This window comes from Schistocerca gregaria, unplaced genomic scaffold (assembly GCF_023897955.1).
Source record: "Schistocerca gregaria isolate iqSchGreg1 unplaced genomic scaffold, iqSchGreg1.2 ptg000077l, whole genome shotgun sequence".
NCBI lineage: Eukaryota > Metazoa > Arthropoda > Insecta > Orthoptera > Acrididae > Schistocerca > Schistocerca gregaria.
Genome location: NW_026061710.1, coordinates 15536298 through 15557782, shown reverse-complemented (window position 1 = coordinate 15557782; position 21485 = coordinate 15536298). Strand labels below are relative to the sequence as shown.

The following is a 21485-nucleotide window of genomic DNA, read 5'->3' as shown; positions in this document are numbered from 1 at the left end:
GTGATTTTGGATTTAGCAATTGATTTAGTATCGGCATAATTCGTGCCAGCAGCCGCGGTTATACGATTGATACAAGTGAATATTATTGGTTAAAACAGTTGTTTATATTATTAGGGTTGAAATATAAATTTGTAAGGTGAAATGTTAAAATTTATTTGTGGCCCTTTTTATGAATCTGTGAAATATAAATAATAAACTAGGATTAGGTACCCTATTATTTTAAATGTTAATTATATTTACCAGGGTACTATTAGTTAAGGTCTTTAAACCCAAAGAATTTGGCGGTATCTCATTCCATTCAGAGGAACCTACCCCATGATTGATAATACACGATTTACTCTACTTAATTTATTTGTTTGTATATCTCCGTTATCAGAGAATCTTTTTAGAGTTATAATTCTCAAGATTTATAATTATAAAATATTTCAGGTCAAGGTGCAGCTTATAGTTAAGAGGAGGTGGGTTACAATAGATTTTTGTTTATAACGGATTTGATAGTGAAATACTGTTAATGAAGGTGGATTTGATAGTAATTTAATTTATTTAATTTAACTGATATTGGCTCTGAGATGTGTACACATCGCCCGTCGCTCTCATTATTGATTATTCTATTTTATTTTAAAGTAGCTTCAATTTAGATGAGATAAGTCGTAACATAGTAGATGTACTGGAAAGTGTATCTAGGAAGAGTTTCAAGATATAACTTATTAGTAAAGTGTTTCATTTACACTGAAAATTTTTCTGTGCAAATCAGGATATCTTGATTATTTATTTTATTATATTTATTTTTTGTTTATTTAATTATTTAATATAAATAATTTTATTGTATTTTTGTCTTAGTATATTTTATAGAATTGATTTTTTAAATTATAGTTTATTGGTAATGTAAGTGTTTTATGAAATATTATTTTACATTTTTTTAAGTATATTTTATTTATTGTACCTTTTGTATCAGGGTTTATCAAAATTTTAGTATTTATTTTACTTGTCTCTATTTGGGTTGATTTATAAATAATTTATAGTTAATGTATCATAATTATTATTAAATTATTTATAGAAATGAGATGTTAATCGTTTCCCTAAGATATCTAGTTTCTTAAGAAAAAATTTAATTTTTTAAAGTTATTTGTTTTTATTTAATTTTTTAAGTAAAAATATTAACTTATTTATTCTTTAAGGGATAAGCTTTGAAGTTAATAACCTATAATTTATTTTATAGAAATATAATAGTAAGCTTTAAACCAGCTATCTTTAAGATTACGTTTTAGTTCATTATTTTTTATTTTGATTTTATAAATATTTTAGGTTTTTTATTAAGATTATTAATTTAATTTTAAAATTTTTGTAATAATGATAGAATTAGTATATTTATTTGTATGAAATTTTTACCTTGTGAACTTATTATAAGGAACTAGGCAAAATTGATTTCCACCTGTTTATCAAAAACATGTCGTCTTGTTTATATTTTGAGGTCTGGCCTGCTCACTGAGCGTATTTTTAAAGAGCCGCGGTATTTTGACCGTGCAAAGGTAGCATAATCATTAGTCTCTTAATTAGTGGCTGGAATGAATGGCTTGACGAGAAATCAACTGTCTCTTAATAAATTTTTGAATTTAACTTTTGAGTCAAAAGGCTTAAAATCTTCTTTAGGACGAGAAGACCCTATAGAGCTAGACATTTTACTTTTATATTGTTTTTTGTTTGTCTTTCTATATTTAATGATGATGTTTTGTTGGGGTGACATGAAGAATAGATAAACTCTTCATTATTATATCATTTATTTATGTTTGTTATTTTGATCCATAATTTATGATCATAAGATTAAGTTACCTTAGGGATAAGAGCGTAATTGTTTTTGAGAGCTCATATCGACAAAGCAGATTGCGACCTCGATGTTGGATTAAGAAAAATTTTGGGTGCAGGAGCCCAATGATTAGGTCTGTTCGACCTTTAAATTCTTACATGATCTGAGTTCAGACCAGCGTGAGCCAGGTCGGTTTCTATCCTAAGATTGTTAATCCATATTAGTACGAAAGGACCATATGGTTAAAATATTTTTTGTTATATTGATTAATATTAATTTATTTACTATTTTGACAGATTAATGTGTTGAATTTAGAATTCATTTATGTAGATTTTTTCTACAAATAGTATTGATACTTTATGATTTATTTATATTTATTTTGAATTTTCTTTTATTGGTTATTTGTGTTTTAATTAGTGTTGCCTTTTTAACTTTATTAGAGCGTAAGGTTTTAGGTTATATTCAGATTCGAAAGGGTCCAAATAAGGTAGGTTTTGTTGGAATTCCTCAGCCATTTAGAGATGCTATTAAGTTAATTTGTAAGGAGCAGCCAATTCCTATTATATCTAATTACCTACTTTATTATTTTTCCCCTGTTTTTAATTTAATGATTTCTTTAGCCGTTTGAGTAATTTTTCCTTATTTAACTTATATGTGTTCTTTTTCTTATGGATTTTTATTTTTTTTATGTTGTACTAGATTAGGTGTTTATACTGTTATAATTGCTGGTTGATCTTCTAATTCAAATTATTCATTATTAGGTTCTCTTCGTTCTGTTGCTCAAACAATTTCTTATGAAGTTAGTTTAGCTTTAATTTTATTGTCTTTAATTATTTTAATTGGTAGTTTTAATATGTTTGATTTTATAAACTATCAGCTTTATTGTTGATTTATTATTATTTCTTTTCCTTTAGCTTTAGCTTGTTTTGCTTCTTGCTTAGCTGAAACTAATCGTACTCCTTTTGATTTTGCTGAAGGGGAATCTGAGTTAGTTTCAGGATTTAATATTGAGTATGGTGCGGGTGGTTTTACTTTAATTTTTTTAGCTGAATATACTAGAATTGTCTTCATAAGAATGTTATTGGCTTTAATTTTTTTGGGCGGTGATTTTTATTCTTTTATATTTTTTATTAAGCTTGCTATTATATCTTTTGGTTTTATTTGGGATCGTGGAACATTACCACGGTTCCGTTATGATAAATTAATGTACTTAGCTTGAAAAAGTTTTTTACCTTTATCTTTGAATTTTTTTATTATCTTTGTTGGTTTAAAGATTTTATTTATCTCATTTGTTTAGAGAAATTTTTTGAGAAAAGTTAATAGAAGAGTTAAACTTCTAATTTTATGTTTTCAAAACATATGCTTTTCCTAAGCTAATTAACTTTATTCCTTAATTAATTTATCTCATGCGTTTGCGACATCGACATTAATTAAGAAATATGTGAAGTAAATAATTGTTAAGATTTGACCTGTTATAATATAAGGTTCTTCAACAGGTGGTTTACCAATTCACGTTAGTAAGCATACAACAACTACTATAATTCAGAATAAAATTTGATTAATAGGGTAAAATTGAATGCCTCGGAATGGTGTTTTATTATAAAATGGTAAAATTATTAAGATTCAAATTGATAAAAATAATGCAATAACACCTCCTAACTTATTAGGGATAGATCGTAGAATTGCATATGCAAATAGGAAATATCATTCTGGTTGAATGTGAACTGGTGTTACTAATGGGTTGGCAGGTACAAAGTTATCTGGATCTCCTAATAGGTAAGGATTAATTAAACATAGTATAATTAATAATGATGTTATTATTACAAATGTAATAGAATCCTTAAAGGTAAAGTATGGATGGAATGGAATTTTTTCAGTATCTCCATTTAGTCCAAGAGGATTATTAGATCCTGTTTGGTGAAGAAAAAATAAATGAATTGCTGCTATAGCAGCAATAATAAATGGTAATACAAAATGGAATGTGAAGAATCGATTTAATGTTGCATTATCAACAGCGAATCCTCCTCATACTCATTGGACTAAATCTGTTCCTAAGTATGGGATTGCTGATAATAAATTAGTAATTACTGTTGTACCTCAAAAAGATATTTGGCCTCAGGGTAGGACATATCCTATAAATGCAGTTGCTATAACTAAAAATAAAATCACTGTACCAATTATTCAGGTATGTATATATATATAAGATCCATAGTAAATTCCCCGTCCTACATGTAAGTAAATACAAATAAAAAATATAGATGCTCCATTTGCGTGTAAGGTTCGGATAATTCAACCATTATTTACGTCTCGGCAGATGTGTACTACACTACTGAATGCTATTTCAATATTTGATGTATAATGTATAGGTAAAAATAGTCCAGTTACGATTTGAATTACCAAACATAACCCTAATAGGGATCCAAAATTTCTTCAAAATGAAATATTTGTTGGGGCAGGTAAGTCAATTAAAGAGTTATTAATAATTTTAATTAAAGGATGTCTTAATCGTAAGGGTTTATTCATTAGTAATTATCTTATTTTACGAATAGGTCCCTGATTAATATTGGTGATTTTAACAACTGCTAGTAGTGCTAAAAATAAATAAATTATTATTATTATTGTAATAATGAATGTTGGTCTATTATATAATTTTTCTAAAGATATTGTTATTTCTTGATAATTGATTGAATTATCAATATTTATAGTTTCGGTGTTTTTGAAAAAGTCTATAAATATAGATATATCTAGAATAATTAATATTAATATGATAAATACTCACATTATTAATGTAATAATTATAGTGATTGATTTAGGCTGAAATATTTCGTTTGATGCAATTCTTGTAATGTAAATAAATAATACTAGTATACCACCAAGAAATGTTAAAAATAAAATATATGATAATCAATATCTTTCTATTATTGTTCCTGTTATTAATCCAACTAGGAAGGTTTGAAGGATAATAAAAAGCATTATTGATATTGGGTGTCTTAATTTTATAAAATTAATATTTATTACATTTGATAATGATATAATTATTATTTTGATCATTTCAGGGGTTAGTTTATTTAAAATACCGGTTTTGGGGACCGATGATGGAAGCTTTTCCACCTCTGAAGTTTTAAAAGTGGGGGCTGGACTTATTTCCGGTTTACAAGACCGGCGTTTTCTTTAAACTATTAAAACTAATGTTTATATTCTCTATTTTTACTTCTTTATTGATTTATTTTGCTGGTGTTTATGTTTTTTCTTCTAAACGTAAACATTTATTAATGGTTCTTTTGAGATTAGAATATATTGTTCTTTCTTTATTTATGTTAGTTATTGTTTTTCTTATTGAGTTTGATTATGATTATTTTTTTCCTGTTATTTTTTTAGTTTTTTCTGTTTGTGAGGGTGCTTTAGGTCTTTCTATTTTAGTTTCAATAATTCGTTTTCATGGTAATGATTTTTTTAATTCTTTTGGTTTATCTTTATGTTAAAGTATTTATTTATAACTATTTTTTTGATCCCTCTTTGTTTATTAAATAATTGTTGATGGTTGGTTCATTCTTTAATGTTTCTGTCGGGTTTTGTTTTTATAATTTGTGTTTATTCATATGCTGATTTGAATATAATTAGATATTATTTTGGTATTGATTATTTTTCTTTTAGTTTAATTTTACTTAGTTTTTGGATTTGTTCTTTAATAATCACTGCTAGAGGTACAGTTTATTTAAGTTCATATCATTCTAATTTTTTTGTTTTTATGGTTTTGATTTTAATAATTATGCTTTATTGTTCATTTGCTAGACTAAGTCTTCTTTCTTTTTATATTTTTTTTGAGGCTAGATTAGTTCCTACTTTACTTTTAATTTTGGGTTGGGGTTATCAACCTGAGCGTTTGCAGGCTGGTGTTTATTTAATTTTTTATACTTTGGTTGCTAGATTACCTTTATTATTAGTTTTATTTAAGGTTTATGATTTTTCTAATACTTTATATTTTCCTTTATTGGTTATTTTGGTTCTTATTATTTTATGTTTTATGTATTTATAATTTTGGCTTTTTTAGTTAAGATACCTATGTTTTTGGTTCATTTATGACTTCCTAAGGCTCATGTAGAGGCCCCTATTTCAGGTAGAATAATTCTTGCTGGTGTTTTATTAAAGTTAGGTGGTTATGGTATTTTTCGAGTTATAAAGGTTATTTCTTATTTGGGTTTAAAGTTTAATTATTTTTGATTGTCTTTAGGTTTATCTGGGGGTGTTATTGTAAGATTTATTTGTTTTCGTCAGGTTGATTTAAAGTCTTTAATTGCATATTCTTCTGTTGCTCATATAAGAATGGTTATTGGTGGATTGATGACTATGAATTGATGAGGTTGTGTAGGTTCTCTTTCTCTAATGGTTGGTCATGGTTTATGTTCTTCTGGTTTATTTTGTTTATCTAATATTATGTATTATCTATAGGAGCAGTATTTGCAATAATAGGAGGTGTCATTCAATGATATCCACTATTTACAGGATTAACTATAAATAATACATGATTAAAAATCCAATTTACAATTATATTCATTGGAGTAAATTTAACATTCTTTCCTCAACACTTCCTAGGATTAGCAGGAATACCTCAACGATACTCTGACTACCCAGACGCATATACATCATGAAACGTAGTATCAAGAATTGGGTCTACAATTTCTATTGTAGGAATCATTATATTCATTGTAATTATATGAGAAAGAATGATTACAAACCGAGCAATTATATTTAGAGCTAACATAAGAAGATCAACAGAATGACTACAAAATAACCCTCCTGCAGAACATAGTTACTCAGATTTACCATTAATCTCTAGATTCTAATATGGCAGATTAGTGCAGTAGATTTAAGCTCTACAAATAAAGATTTGACCTTTTATTAGAAAATATTTATTAATGGCAACATGATCAAATTTATCTCTTCAAGATGGAGCTTCACCATTAATGGAGCAATTATCATTCTTTCATGATCATACTATGGTCGTATTATTATTAATTACAGTAATTGTAGGTTATGCCCTAAGTTATATATTATTTATTGCCTATACTAACCGTAATATACTTCATGGACATTTAATTGAAACAATCTGAACAGCTTTACCAGCAATTACATTAATTTTTATTGCCCTTCCATCATTACGACTATTATATTTACTTGATGATTCAGTAGATGCAATAATTACAATTAAAACCATTGGACGACAATGATATTGAAGATATGAATATTCAGACTTCATAGACGTAGAATTTGACACTTATATAACACCAGAACAAGACCTAGAAAATGATGGATTCCGACTACTAGATGTAGATAACCGAACAATCCTACCAATAAATACAGAAGTACGAGTATTAACAAGAGCATCAGATGTTCTACACTCATGAGCAGTTCCTGCATTAGGGGTTAAAATTGATGCAACGCCAGGTCGGTTAAATCAAGGAACATTCACAATAAATCGACCTGGATTATTCTTTGGACAATGCTCAGAAATCTGTGGAGCAAACCACAGATTTATACCAATTGTAATTGAAAGAACTTCAGTAAATTTATTTATTAAGTGATTATCTAAGATAATTTAAGGAGTTAGTTAAAATAAATAACATTAGAGTGTCAATCTAAAGTAACTAAAAAAAATTAGTACACCTTGAAATTCATCAGATGACTGAAAGTAAGTAATGGTCTCTTAAACCAAATAATAGTAAATTAACGACTACTTCTGATGGGGAAATTATATCCAAATCCCTCAAATATCCCCTCTTATATGATTCTCACTATTCATTATATTTTCAGCTACATTAATCTTGTTTAATCAAATAAACTTCTTCTAATTTAAACCTAACCTTATTAAAAGAGCAGAAAAAGGAACAATTGAAATAAAAAACTTAAATTGAAAATGATAACAAATCTATTCTCAACATTTGACCCATCAACTAACATCTTTAATTTATCATTAAATTGAACTAGAACATTTCTAGGACTATTATTAATCCCATCACTATTTTGACTTACACCATCACGAATTAACATTATCTGAAATAAACTAAATTTAACCTTACATAATGAATTTAAAACACTTCTTGGACCAAAATCATTTAATGGAACAACATTCATTTTCATCTCAACTTTTATTATAATATTATTTAACAATTTCATAGGATTATTCCCTTATATTTTTACTAGAACAAGACATTTAGCATTAACATTTGCAATTGCCCTACCTATATGGCTAAGATTTATATTATTTGGATGAATTAACCATACTAATCATATATTTACACACCTTGTACCACAAGGTACACCGCCTGCATTAATATCATTTATAGTACTAATTGAAACAATTAGTAATGTTATTCGACCAGGTACATTAGCAGTACGGTTGGCAGCAAATATAATTGCAGGACACTTATTATTAACCTTATTAGGAAACACAGAACCATCTATAGCAATAAACTTAATCTCATTACTAATTATTGGACAAATACTTCTATTAATTCTAGAATCAGCAGTAGCAATAATTCAAGCCTATGTTTTCTCAATTCTAAGAACTCTATATTCTAGAGAAGTATATTAAACCTATGTTAACAACTCACTCAAACCACCCATTCCACTTAGTAGACTATAGACCTTGACCATTAACAGGAGCAATTGGAGCAATAGTGCTAGTATCAGGACTAGCAAAATGATTCCACCTATTTAATATTAACTTATTCATAATTGGATTTGGAATTACCCTACTAACTATAATTCAATGATGACGAGATGTAGTACGAGAAGGAACATATCAAGGATTACATACAGGATTTGTATCAATTGGATTACGATGAGGAATAATTTTATTTATTGCATCAGAGGTATTATTTTTCGTTTCTTTTTTTTGAGCATTCTTTAGAAGAAGATTAGCACCAACAATTGAACTAGGAATACTATGACCTCCAATAGGAATTCAACCCTTTAACCCTATACAAATTCCATTACTTAATACAGCTATTCTTTTAGCATCAGGAGTAACAGTAACATGAGCACATCATAGTTTAATGGAATCTAATCATACTCAAGCACTACAAGGATTATTCTTCACAGTGTTATTAGGACTATACTTTACAATACTTCAAGCATATGAATATTGAGAAGCACCTTTTACCATTGCAGATGCAGTTTATGGATCAACATTCTTTGTTGCAACAGGATTCCATGGTTTACACGTAATTATTGGAACAATCTTTTTATCAACATGTCTACTTCGACACTCAATAAATCAATTTTCACCAAGACATCACTTTGGATTTGAAGCAGCAGCATGATACTGACACTTCGTAGACGTAGTATGATTATTCTTATATATCTCTATTTATTGATGAGGTAGATAATTGTTTTTCTAGTATAAATAGTACATTTGACTTCCAATCAGAAAGCTTGATATAAATCAAGAAAAACAATTCTAATTCTATCAACAAGAGTTTTCATTAGATTTATTATTCCAATAATTGTTATAATCCTGGCAACAACACTATCAAAAAAATTAATTAATGATCGAGAAAAAAGATCACCATTTGAATGTGGGTTTGATCCAAAAAGATCAGCACGAATACCATTCTCAATACGATTCTTCCTAATCGCAGTAATCTTTTTAATTTTTGATGTAGAAATTGCACTAATTCTACCAATTGTAATTATTTTTAAAACTTCAGACATTATAATCTGAACAGTATCAACAATATTTTTTATTCTAGTTCTATTAGGAGGACTATACCATGAATGAAACCAAGGAGCATTACAATGAGCAGAATAAAGGGTTGTAGTTAAATATAACATTTGGGTTGCATTCAAAAAGTATTGATATTATCAATCAACCTTAAATAGAATAAGAAGCGAAATATTGCAGTCAGTTTCGACCTGGAAGATTGGTATGTACTACCCTTATTCTTATTAATTGAAGCCAAAAAGAGGCGTATTACTGTTAATAATATAATTGAACTATAATAGTTCCAATTAAGGAAATGTAAAGCCAATATGAAAGCTGCTAACTTTTTATATTAGCGGTTAAACTCCGTTAACATTTCTAAAATTTATATAGTTTAAATAAAACATTACATTTTCACTGTAAAAATAATATATCTATATTTATAAATACTTAAAAGTAAAAATACTTCCTTAACATCTTCAGTGTCACGCTCTAATTATAAGCTATTTAAGTAAACGAAAAACAATATTACCAAAATAAATATTCAAAAAATAAAAGTTAAAAGATAAATCTTGAAATTAGAATCATATCAACCTTGAATATAACCAATTAAATAAATAAATAATCTATATAAACCTTGACCACCAAGTAATTCACCTCAACCATAATCAAATGACTTAGATGAATAATAACCTATTTTTAAAGGAATATATCTAATAAACTTAGTTGAAAGAAAAGGTATAAATCATATAGAACCAGCAAATCTAACAAAAGAAAGTATACTTAATGAAAATAAATTATGAGAAAAATCAAAATTAGAAATAAGATAACCTAAATAAGCACCTAAAATAACAACTGTAATAGTTAAAAACTTTAAATAATAAGGTAAAGCAATCACATGAGGAATAGGAAAAATTAATCAAGATAAAAGACTACCACCAAAAACAGCAACAAACAATAGACCAATTATTCCAAATGAAATATAATAACCCTTATCATCAAAAGAAAATCTAGAATAAAAATTATTATCACCAGATATTGAATAATAAAACAAACGAAAAGAATAAGAAGCAGTTAAACCAGTAGAAAAAAAATAAAGAAAAAAATTAAACAATTAATTCATCTTAAACAAACCATCTCAAGAATTAAATCCTTTGAATAAAATCCCGCTAAAAAAGGTATTCCACACAAAGATAAACTAGAAACATTAAAACAAACTGAAGTTAAAGGTATGAAATTAACAATTGATCCTATAAAACGAATATCCTGAGAATCCTTCAAATTATGAATTATTGAACCTGCACATATAAATAATAATGCCTTAAATAAAGCATGAGCCAATAAATGAAAAAATGCAAGCTTTGGATAACCTATAGCCAAAATTCTTATTATTAAACCAAGTTGTCTTAAAGTAGAAAGAGCAATAATCTTCTTTAAATCAAACTCAAAATTAGCGCCCAATCCAGCCATAAATATAGTTATACAACCAATTAAAAGAAAAAATCAACCATAATTATAAGTATCCAATATGGGTCTAAAACGAATTAATAAATAAACACCAGCAGTAACAAGAGTAGAAGAATGAACTAAAGCAGAAACAGGAGTAGGAGCTGCTATAGCAGCAGGAAGTCATGAAGAGAAAGGAATCTGAGCTCTCTTAGTTATAGCTGCTAAAACAATTAATATAGTAATGAGCTTTATTTCAAAAGAATTAGAAATAAAATCATAATAATAAATATAATTTCAACCACCAAAATTTAACATTCATGCAATAGAAATTAAAATAGCAACATCACCAATACGATTAGAAAGTGCAGTTAATATACCAGCACTATAAGATTTTACATTTTGATTATAAATAACTAAACAATAAGAAACTAAACCTAAACCATCTCAACCTAATAAAATTCTAATTAAATTAGGACTAATAATTAAAAAACCTATAGAAAGAATAAATATTAAAACAATAATAATAAAACGATTTATATTCTTTTCACCAGATATATAATCCTCTTTATAATAAATAACCAAAGAAGAAATATATATAACAAAAGATATAAAAATAAGAGATATTCAATCCAAAATTAAAGTTATAACAACTATAGAACCATTTAAATTGAAAAGCTCTCACTCAACAAAAACTCTATAATCAATTATTAAATAATAAATACCTAAAATAAAAATTATAGTTCTCGAAATAAACAAAGAAAAAAAACTCAAAGAACAAATAGAAAATAAATTCACGGCCTAAGATGAAAAACTTCATATCATTGATTCCACAAAACAATATTTTTAATTAAAATACTTAAGTAAACTAAACAAAGAAATATTCACCCTTTAAACAGAGAATATTTAAAGGCAATCAATGTAAAAGTAAAAGATGATATTCACGAAAATAACCAAGAGAACAAGTATAAACACCAGAATAATAATTCCCATGCTGAGAATAAGAATATATATACAAAGTATAAACAGCTCTAAAAAAAGATAAAAAAATCAAAGCAAAGAATCTAAAAGAAGATCAAGATATAATTCTATTTAATAATCTAATTTCACCTACCAAATTTAAAGAAGGAGGAGCAGCCATATTTGATGATCTTAAAAGAAATCATCATAAAGCCATTCTTGGCATCAAATTAATTATACCCTTGTTAATTAATAATCTTCGTCTACCTAAACGTTCATAAATAATATTAAATAAACAAAATAAACCAGAAGAACATAAACCATGACCAACCATTAGAGAAAGAGAACCTACACAACCTCATCAATTCATCAATCCACCAATAACCATTCTTATATGAGCAACAGAAGAATATGCAATTAAAGACTTTAAATCAACCTGACGAAAACAAATAAATCTTACAATAACACCCCCAGATAAACCTAAAGACAATCAAAAATAATTAAACTTTAAACCCAAATAAGAAATAACTTTTATAACACGAAAAATACCATAACCACCTAACTTTAATAAAACACCAGCAAGAATTATTCTACCTGAAATAGGGGCCTCTACATGAGCCTTAGGAAGTCATAAATGAACCAAAAACATAGGTATCTTAACTAAAAAAGCCAAAATTATAAATACATAAAACATAAAATAATAAGAACCAAAATCAACCAATAAAGGAAAATATAAAGTATTAGAAAAATCATAAACCTTAAATAAAACTAATAATAAAGGTAATCTAGCAACCAAAGTATAAAAAATTAAATAAACACCAGCCTGCAAACGCTCAGGTTGATAACCCCAACCCAAAATTAAAAGTAAAGTAGGAACTAATCTAGCCTCAAAAAAAATATAAAAAGAAAGAAGACTTAATCTAGCAAATGAACAATAAAGCATAATTATTAAAATCAAAACCATAAAAACAAAAAAATTAGAATGATATGAACTTAAATAAACTGAACCTCTAGCAGTGATTATTAAAGAACAAATCCAAAAACTAAGTAAAATTAAACTAAAAGAAAAATAATCAATACCAAAATAATATCTAATTATATTCAAATCAGCATATGAATAAACACAAATTATAAAAACAAAACCCGACAGAAACATTAAAGAATGAACCAACCATCAACAATTATTTAATAAACAAAGAGGGATCAAAAAATAGTTATAAATAAATACTTTAACATAAAGATAAACCAAAAGAATTAAAAAAATCATTACCATGAGAACGAATTATTGAAACTAAAATAGAAAGACCTAAAGCACCCTCACAAACAGAAAAAACTAAAAAAATAACAGGAAAAAAATAATCATAATCAAACTCAATAAGAAAAACAATAACTAACATAAATAAAGAAAGAACAATATATTCTTTTCTCAAAAGAACCATTAATAAATGTTTACGTTTAGAAGAAAAAACATAAACACCAGCAAAATAAATCAATAAAGAAGTAAAAATAGAGAATATAAACATTAGTTTTAATAGTTTAAAAAAAACGCCGGTCTTGTAAACCGGAAATAAGTCCAGACCCCACTTTTAAAACTTCAGAGGTGGAAAAGCTTCCATCATCGGTTCCCAAAACCGGTATTTTAAATAAACTAACCCCTGAAATGATCAAAATAATAATTATATCATTATCAAATGTAATAAATATTAATTTTATTAAATTAAGACACCCAATATCAATAATGCTTTTTATTATACTTCAAACCTTCCTAGTTGGATTAATAACAGGAACAATAATAGAAAGATATTGATTATCATATATTTTATTTTTAACATTTCTTGGTGGTATACTAGTATTATTTATTTACATTACAAGAATTGCATCAAATGAAATATTTCAGCCTAAATCAATCACTATAATTATTACATTAATAATGTGAGTATTTATCATATTAATATTAATTATTCTAGATATATCTATATTTATAGACTTTTTCAAAAACACCGAAACTATAAATATTGATAATTCAATCAATTATCAAGAAATAACAATATCTTTAGAAAAATTATATAATAGACCAACATTCATTATTACAATAATAATAATAATTTATTTATTTTTAGCACTACTAGCAGTTGTTAAAATCACCAATATTAATCAGGGACCTATTCGTAAAATAAGATAATTACTAATGAATAAACCCTTACGATTAAGACATCCTTTAATTAAAATTATTAATAACTCTTTAATTGACTTACCTGCCCCAACAAATATTTCATTTTGATGAAATTTTGGATCCCTATTAGGGTTATGTTTGGTAATTCAAATTGTAACTGGACTATTTTTAGCTATACATTATACATCAAATATTGAAATAGCATTCAGTAGTGTAGTACACATCTGCCGAGACGTAAATAATGGTTGAATTATCCGAACCTTACACGCAAATGGAGCATATATATTTTTTATTTGTATTTACTTATATGTAGGACGGGGAATTTACTATGGATCTTATATATATATACATACCTGAATAATTGGTACAGTGATTTTATTTTTAGTTATAGCAACTGCATTTATAGGATATGTCTTACCCTGAGGCCAAATATCTTTTTGAGGTGCAACAGTAATTACTAATTTATTATCAGCAATCCCATACTTAGGAACAGATTTAGTCCAATGAGTATGAGGAGGATTCGCTGTTGATAATGCAACATTAAATCGATTCTTCACATTCCATTTTGTATTACCATATATTATTGCTGCTATAGCAGCAATTCATTTATTTTTTCTTCACCAAACAGGATCTAATAATCCTCTTGGACTAAATGGAGATTTTGAAAAAATTCCATTCCATCCATACTTTACCTTTAAGGATTCTATTACATTTGTAATAATAACATCATTATTAATTATACTATGTTTAATTAATCCTTACCTATTAGGAGATCCAGATAACGTTGTACCTGCCAACCCATTAGTAACACCAGTTCACATTCAACCAGAATGATATTTCCTATTTGCATATGCAATTCTACGATCTATCCCTAATAAGTTAGGAGGTGTTATTGCATTATTTTTATCAATTAGAACTTAATAATTTTACCATTTTATAATAAAACACCATTCCGAGGCATTCAATTTTACCCTATTAATCAAATTTTATTCTGAATTATAGTAGTTGTTGTATGCTTACTAACGTGAATTGGTAAACGACCTGTTGAAGAACCTTATATTATAACAGGTCAAATCTTAACAATTATTTACTTCACATATTTCTTAATTAATGTCCATGTCGCAAACGCATGAGATAAATTAATTAAGGAATAAAGTTAATTAGCTTAGGAAAAGCATATGTTTTGGAAACATAAAATTAGAAGTTTAACTCTTCTATTAACTTTTCTCAAAAAATTTCACTAAACAAATGAGATAAATAAAATCTTTAAACCAACAAAGAAAATAAAAAAATTCAAAGATAAAGGTAAAAAACTTTTTCAAGCTAAGTACATTAATTTATCATAACGGAACCGTGGTAATGTTCCACGAACCCAAATAAAACCAAAAGATATAATAGCAAGCTTAATAAAAAATATAAAAGAATAAAAATCACCGCCCAAAAAAATTAAAGCCAATAACATTCTTATGAAGACAATTCTAGTATATTCAGCTAAAAAAATTAAAGTAAAACCACTCGCACCATACTCAATATTAAATCCTGAAACTAACTCAGATTCCCCTTCAGCAAAATCAAAAGGAGTACGATTAGTTTCAGCTAAGCAAGAAGCAAAACAAGCTAAAGCTAAAGGAAAAGAAATAATAATAAATCAACAATAAAGCTGATAGTTTATAAAATCAAACATATTAAAACTACCAATTAAAATAATTAAAGACAATAAAATTAAAGCTAAACTAACTTCATAAGAAATTGTTTGAGCAACAGAACGAAGAGAACCTAATAATGAATAATTTGAATTAGAAGATCAACCAGCAATTATAACAGTATAAACACCTAATCTAGTACAACATAAAAAAAATAAAAATCCATAAGAAAAAGAACACATATAAGTTAAATAAGGAAAAATTACTCAAACGGCTAAAGAAATCATTAAATTAAAAACAGGGGAAAAATAATAAAGTAGGTAATTAGATATAATAGGAATTGGCTGCTCCTTACAAATTAACTTCATAGCATCTCTAAATGGCTGAGGAATTCCAACAAAACCTACCTTATTTGGACCCTTTCGAATCTGAATATAACCTAAAACCTTACGCTCTAATAAAGTTAAAAAGGCAACACTAATTAAAACACAAATAACCAATAAAAGAAAATTCAAAATAAATATAAATAAATCATAAAGTATCAATACTATTTGTAGAAAAAATCTACATAAATGAATTCTAAATTCAACACATTAATCTGTCAAAATAGTAAATAAATTAATATTAATCAATATAACAAAAAATATTTTAACCATATGGTCCTTTCGTACTAATATGGATTAACAATCTTAGGATAGAAACCAACCTGGCTCACGCCGGTCTGAACTCAGATCATGTAAGAATTTAAAGGTCGAACAGACCTAATCATTGGGCTCCTGCACCCAAAATTTTTCTTAATCCAACATCGAGGTCGCAATCTGCTTTGTCGATATGAGCTCTCAAAAACAATTACGCTCTTATCCCTAAGGTAACTTAATCTTATGATCATAAATTATGGATCAAAATAACAAACATAAATAAATGATATAATAATGAAGAGTTTATCTATTCTTCATGTCACCCCAACAAAACATCATCATTAAATATAGAAAGACAAACAAAAAACTATATAAAAGTAAAATGTCAAGCTCTATAGGGTCTTCTCGTCCTAAAGAAGAATTTAAGCCTTTTGACTCAAAAGTTAAATTCAAAAATTTATTAAGAGACAGTTGATTTCTCGTCAAGCCATTCATTCCAGCCACTAATTAAGAGACTAATGATTATGCTACCTTTGCACGGTCAAAATACCGCGGCTCTTTAAAAATACGCTCAGTGAGCAGGCCAGACCTCAAAATATAAACAAGAGGACATGTTTTTGATAAACAGGCGGAAATCAATTTTGCCTAGTTCCTTATAATAAGTTCACAAGGTAAAAATTTCATACAAATAAATATACTAATTCTATCATTATTACAAAAATTTTAAAATTAAATTAATAATCTTAATAAAAAACCTAAAATATTTATAAAATCAAAATAAAAAATAATGAACTAAAACGTAATCTTAAAGATAGCTGGTTTAAAGCTTACTATTATATTTCTATAAAATAAATTATAGGTTATTAACTTCAAAGCTTATCCCTTAAAGAATAAATAAGTTAATATTTTTACTTAAAAAATTAAATAAAAACAAATAACTTTAAAAAATTAAATTTTTTCTTAAGAAACTAGATATCTTGGGAAACGATTAACATCTCATTTCTATAAATAATATAATAATAATTATGATACATTAACTATAAATTAATTATAAATCAACCCAAATCGAGACAAGTAAAATAAATACTAAAATTTTGATAAACCCTGATACAAAAGGTACAATAAATAAAATCTACTTAAAAAAATTTAAAATAATATTTCATAAAACGCTTACATTACCAATAAACTATAATTTAAAAAATCAATTCTATAAAATATACTAAGACAAAAATACAATAAAATTATTTATATTAAATAATTAAATAAACAAAAAATAAATATAATCAAATAAATAATCAAGATATCCTGATTTGCACAGAAAAATTTTCAGTGTAAATGAAACACTTTACTAATAAGTTATATCTTGAAACTCTTCCTAGATACACTTTCCAGTACATCTACTATGTTACGACTTATCTCATCTAAATTGAAGCTACTTTAAAATAAAACAGAATAATCAATAATGAGAGCGACGGGCGATGTGTACACATCTCAGAGCCAATATCAGTTAAATTAAATAAATTAAATTACTATCAAATCCACCTTCATTAACAGTATTTCACTATCAAATCCGTTATAAACAAAAATCTATTGTTACCCACCTCCTCTTAACTATAAGCTGCACCTTGACCTGAAATATTTTATAATTATAAATCTTGAGAATTATAACTCTAAAAAGATTCTCTGATAACAGAGATATACAAACAAATAAATTAAGTAGAGTAAATCGTGTATTATCAATCATGGGGTAGGTTCCTCTGAATGGAATGAGATACCGCCAAATTCTTTGGGTTTAAAGACCTTAACTAATAGTACCCTGGTAAATATAATTAACATTTAAAATAATAGGGTATCTAATCCTAGTTTATTATTTAAATTTCACAGATTCATAAAAAGGGCCACAAATAAATTTTAACATTTCACCTTACAAATTTATATTTCAACCCTAATAATATAAACAACTGTTTTAACCAATAATATTCACTTGTATCAATCGTATAACCGCGGCTGCTGTCACGAATTATGCCGATACTAAATCAATTGCTAAATCCAAAATCACTTGATAATTAAATCAAATTACTGCAAAAAGAACATTTAGTCTAACAAAACTTACATATAATACAAAGAAAAACTGAATAAACAAGCAAGAATAAAACTTAAAAATAAAAAATAAGAAAATTTTAAATCTATTAATTCAGGAAAAAATAAAAGATTCAAATATTTAAAGAAAAAAAAGAAAAAAACCACAAACATTAACAAAAAAAAAGAAACGCCCCTATGTATGACCACAACAACTTCTCTATTATATATAATTAAAGATTAATATGGAACATGTATAGCAATAAATGTATTATATTCTTTCTTATTTAATCTTTCTTTTCACTAATAAATAAAGAATGATTAAATAATATAATAAATATATTTTATACAATTATGTAATTTAATATAATATGTTATTAATATGAATTCTTTTTTATATTAAGTTAACTTTCATATATATTAGTTAAATAATCTAATTATAGATAATTTACATAATTATATTATTATAATTAATATAATTATTTATATTAAATATAATATTTTATATTTAAATTAATAATTTTATTTATTATATCCAATTATAATAATATTAAATATTAAATTACATATTATTATATATATTATATTATAATAACCTGTTTTAAGCTAAAAACATAAGTAGCTATAATCCTAGGTAAATAATTGCATTAAAATAATCAATTGATAATGGTAAGATGAACTTATAATACTTTTATTTCAATTAAATGTAATATATTAATATAAATTATTTATTATATATATATATATAAAAAATAAAATGAGCAGGATAAATTAATCCTAATTAAACAAAATAATACATAAAAGAATTTCAAAAAAAAACTTTCGATTTATATATTAAATAAATGAAGTGCCTGATTAAAGGGTTACCTTGAGAGGGTAAATAAAGTAAATAAAATTACCTTCATTAAAATTACATAAGATAGAATTAAACTACCTCCTTTAGTTTCAAAAACTAACGTGCATCATACACCTTAATGTAAAAAGGTAAGCTAAACAAGCTAATGGGTTCATACCCCATTTATAGAGGTATCAATCCTCTCCTTTTTAATGACCAACAACTCTACAAAACTTCTCTTCCTATCAACATTAATGATAGGAACGATCCTGTCCATTTCATCAAATTCCTGATTTGGGGTTTGAATAGGACTTGAGATCAACTTACTTTCATTTATTCCGCTCCTAACAAGAAATAAAAATATAATAATAAATGAATCATCAATTAAATATTTTATTGTCCAAGCAATAGCATCGACAATATTATTATTTTCAATTTTGCTGATTCAAATAAAATATCCCATGGGATGGGAAACAGAATTTATCCCATCAATAATAATTAGATCTAGACTATTATTAAAGATTGGAGCTGCACCTTTCCATTTCTGATTTCCAGAAGTTATGGGAGCATCAAGATGAAATAATTGTTTAACATTAATAACATGACAAAAAATCGCCCCAATAATGGTCTTATCTTATTGTATTCAATTAAGAACTTTTATTTGAACAATTATTATCTTAAGAATTATTATTGGGGCAATAGGAGGTTTAAATCAAACATCCTTACGACAACTTTTAGCATATTCATCAATCAGACATCTAGGTTGAATAATTAGTTCATTAACAGTCAGAGAAAACATCTGAGAACTATACTTCATTATTTACTCACTATTAAGATTAATTATAGTTTTATTATTTAAGCAAATAAATTTATTTTTCATAAATCAAATTTATTCAGCCAGAAATATAAAAACCGAAATTAAATTCATAATATTCTTATCTTTATTATCTTTATCACCAATACGATTAGAAAGTGCAGTTAATATACCAGCACTCTAAGATTTTACATTTTGATAATAAATAACTAAACAATAACAATAACAATTGTTCCTTTTTCTGCTCTTTTAATAAGGTTAGGTTTAAATGAGAAGAAGTTTATTTGATTAAACAAGATTAATGTAGCTGAAAATATAATGAATAGTGAGAATCATATAAGAGGGGATATTTGAGGGATTTGGATATAATTTCTCCATCAGAAGTAGTCGTTAATTTACTATTATTTGGTTTAAGAGACCATTACTTACTTTCAGTCATCTGATGAATTTCAAGGTGTACTAATTTTTTTTAGTTACTTTAGATTGACACTCTAATGTTATTTATTTTAACTAACTCCTTAAATTATCTTAGATAATCACTTAATAAATAAATTTACTGAAGTTCTTTCAATTACAATTGGTATAAATCTGTGGTTTGCTCCACAGATTTCTGAGCATTGTCCAAAGAATAATCCAGGTCGATTTATTGTGAATGTTCCTTGATTTAACCGACCTGGCGTTGCATCAATTTTAACCCCTAATGCAGGAACTGCTCATGAGTGTAGAACATCTGATGCTCTTGTTAATACTCGTACTTCTGTATTTATTGGTAGGATTGTTCGGTTATCTACATCTAGTAGTCGGAATCCATCATTTTCTAGGTCTTGTTCTGGTGTTATATAAGTGTCAAATTCTACGTCTATGAAGTCTGAATATTCATATCTTCAATATCATTGTCGTCCAATGGTTTTCATTGTAATTATTGCATCTACTGAATCATCAAGTAAATATAATAGTCGTAATGATGGAAGGGCAATAAAAATTAATGTATTGCTGGTAAAGCTGTTCAGATTGTTTCAATTAAATGTCCATGAAGTATATTACGGTTAGTATAGGCAATAAATAATATATAACTTAGGGCATAACCTACAATTACTGTAATTAATAATAATACGACCATAGTATGATCATGAAAGAATGATAATTGCTCCATTAATGGTGAAGCTCCATCTTGAAGAGATAAATTTGATCATGTTGCCATTAATAAATATTTTCTAATAAAAGGTCAAACCTTTATTTGTAGAGCTTAAATCTACTGCACTAATCTGCCATATTAGAATCTAGAGATTAATGGTAATTCTGAGTAACTATGTTCTGCAGGAGGGTTATTTTGTAGTCATTCTGTTGATCTTCTTATGTTAGCTCTAAATATAATTGCTCGGTTTGTAATC

The 21485-nt window shown here is 26.4% G+C and overlaps 1 long non-coding RNA gene across 1 annotated transcript in view; it reads right to left on the bottom strand.

Moving 5' to 3' along the window:
- Nucleotides 1–1262: 1262 nt before the first annotated feature.
- LOC126301641 (uncharacterized) overlaps nt 1263–21485 on the bottom strand; it is an 83759-nt gene continuing 63536 nt past the window's right edge. Inside the window, exon 2 of the long non-coding RNA XR_007553071.1 lies at nt 1263–1389. This is a non-coding gene — a long non-coding RNA (uncharacterized LOC126301641). The remainder of the gene's footprint in view (nt 1390–21485) is intronic.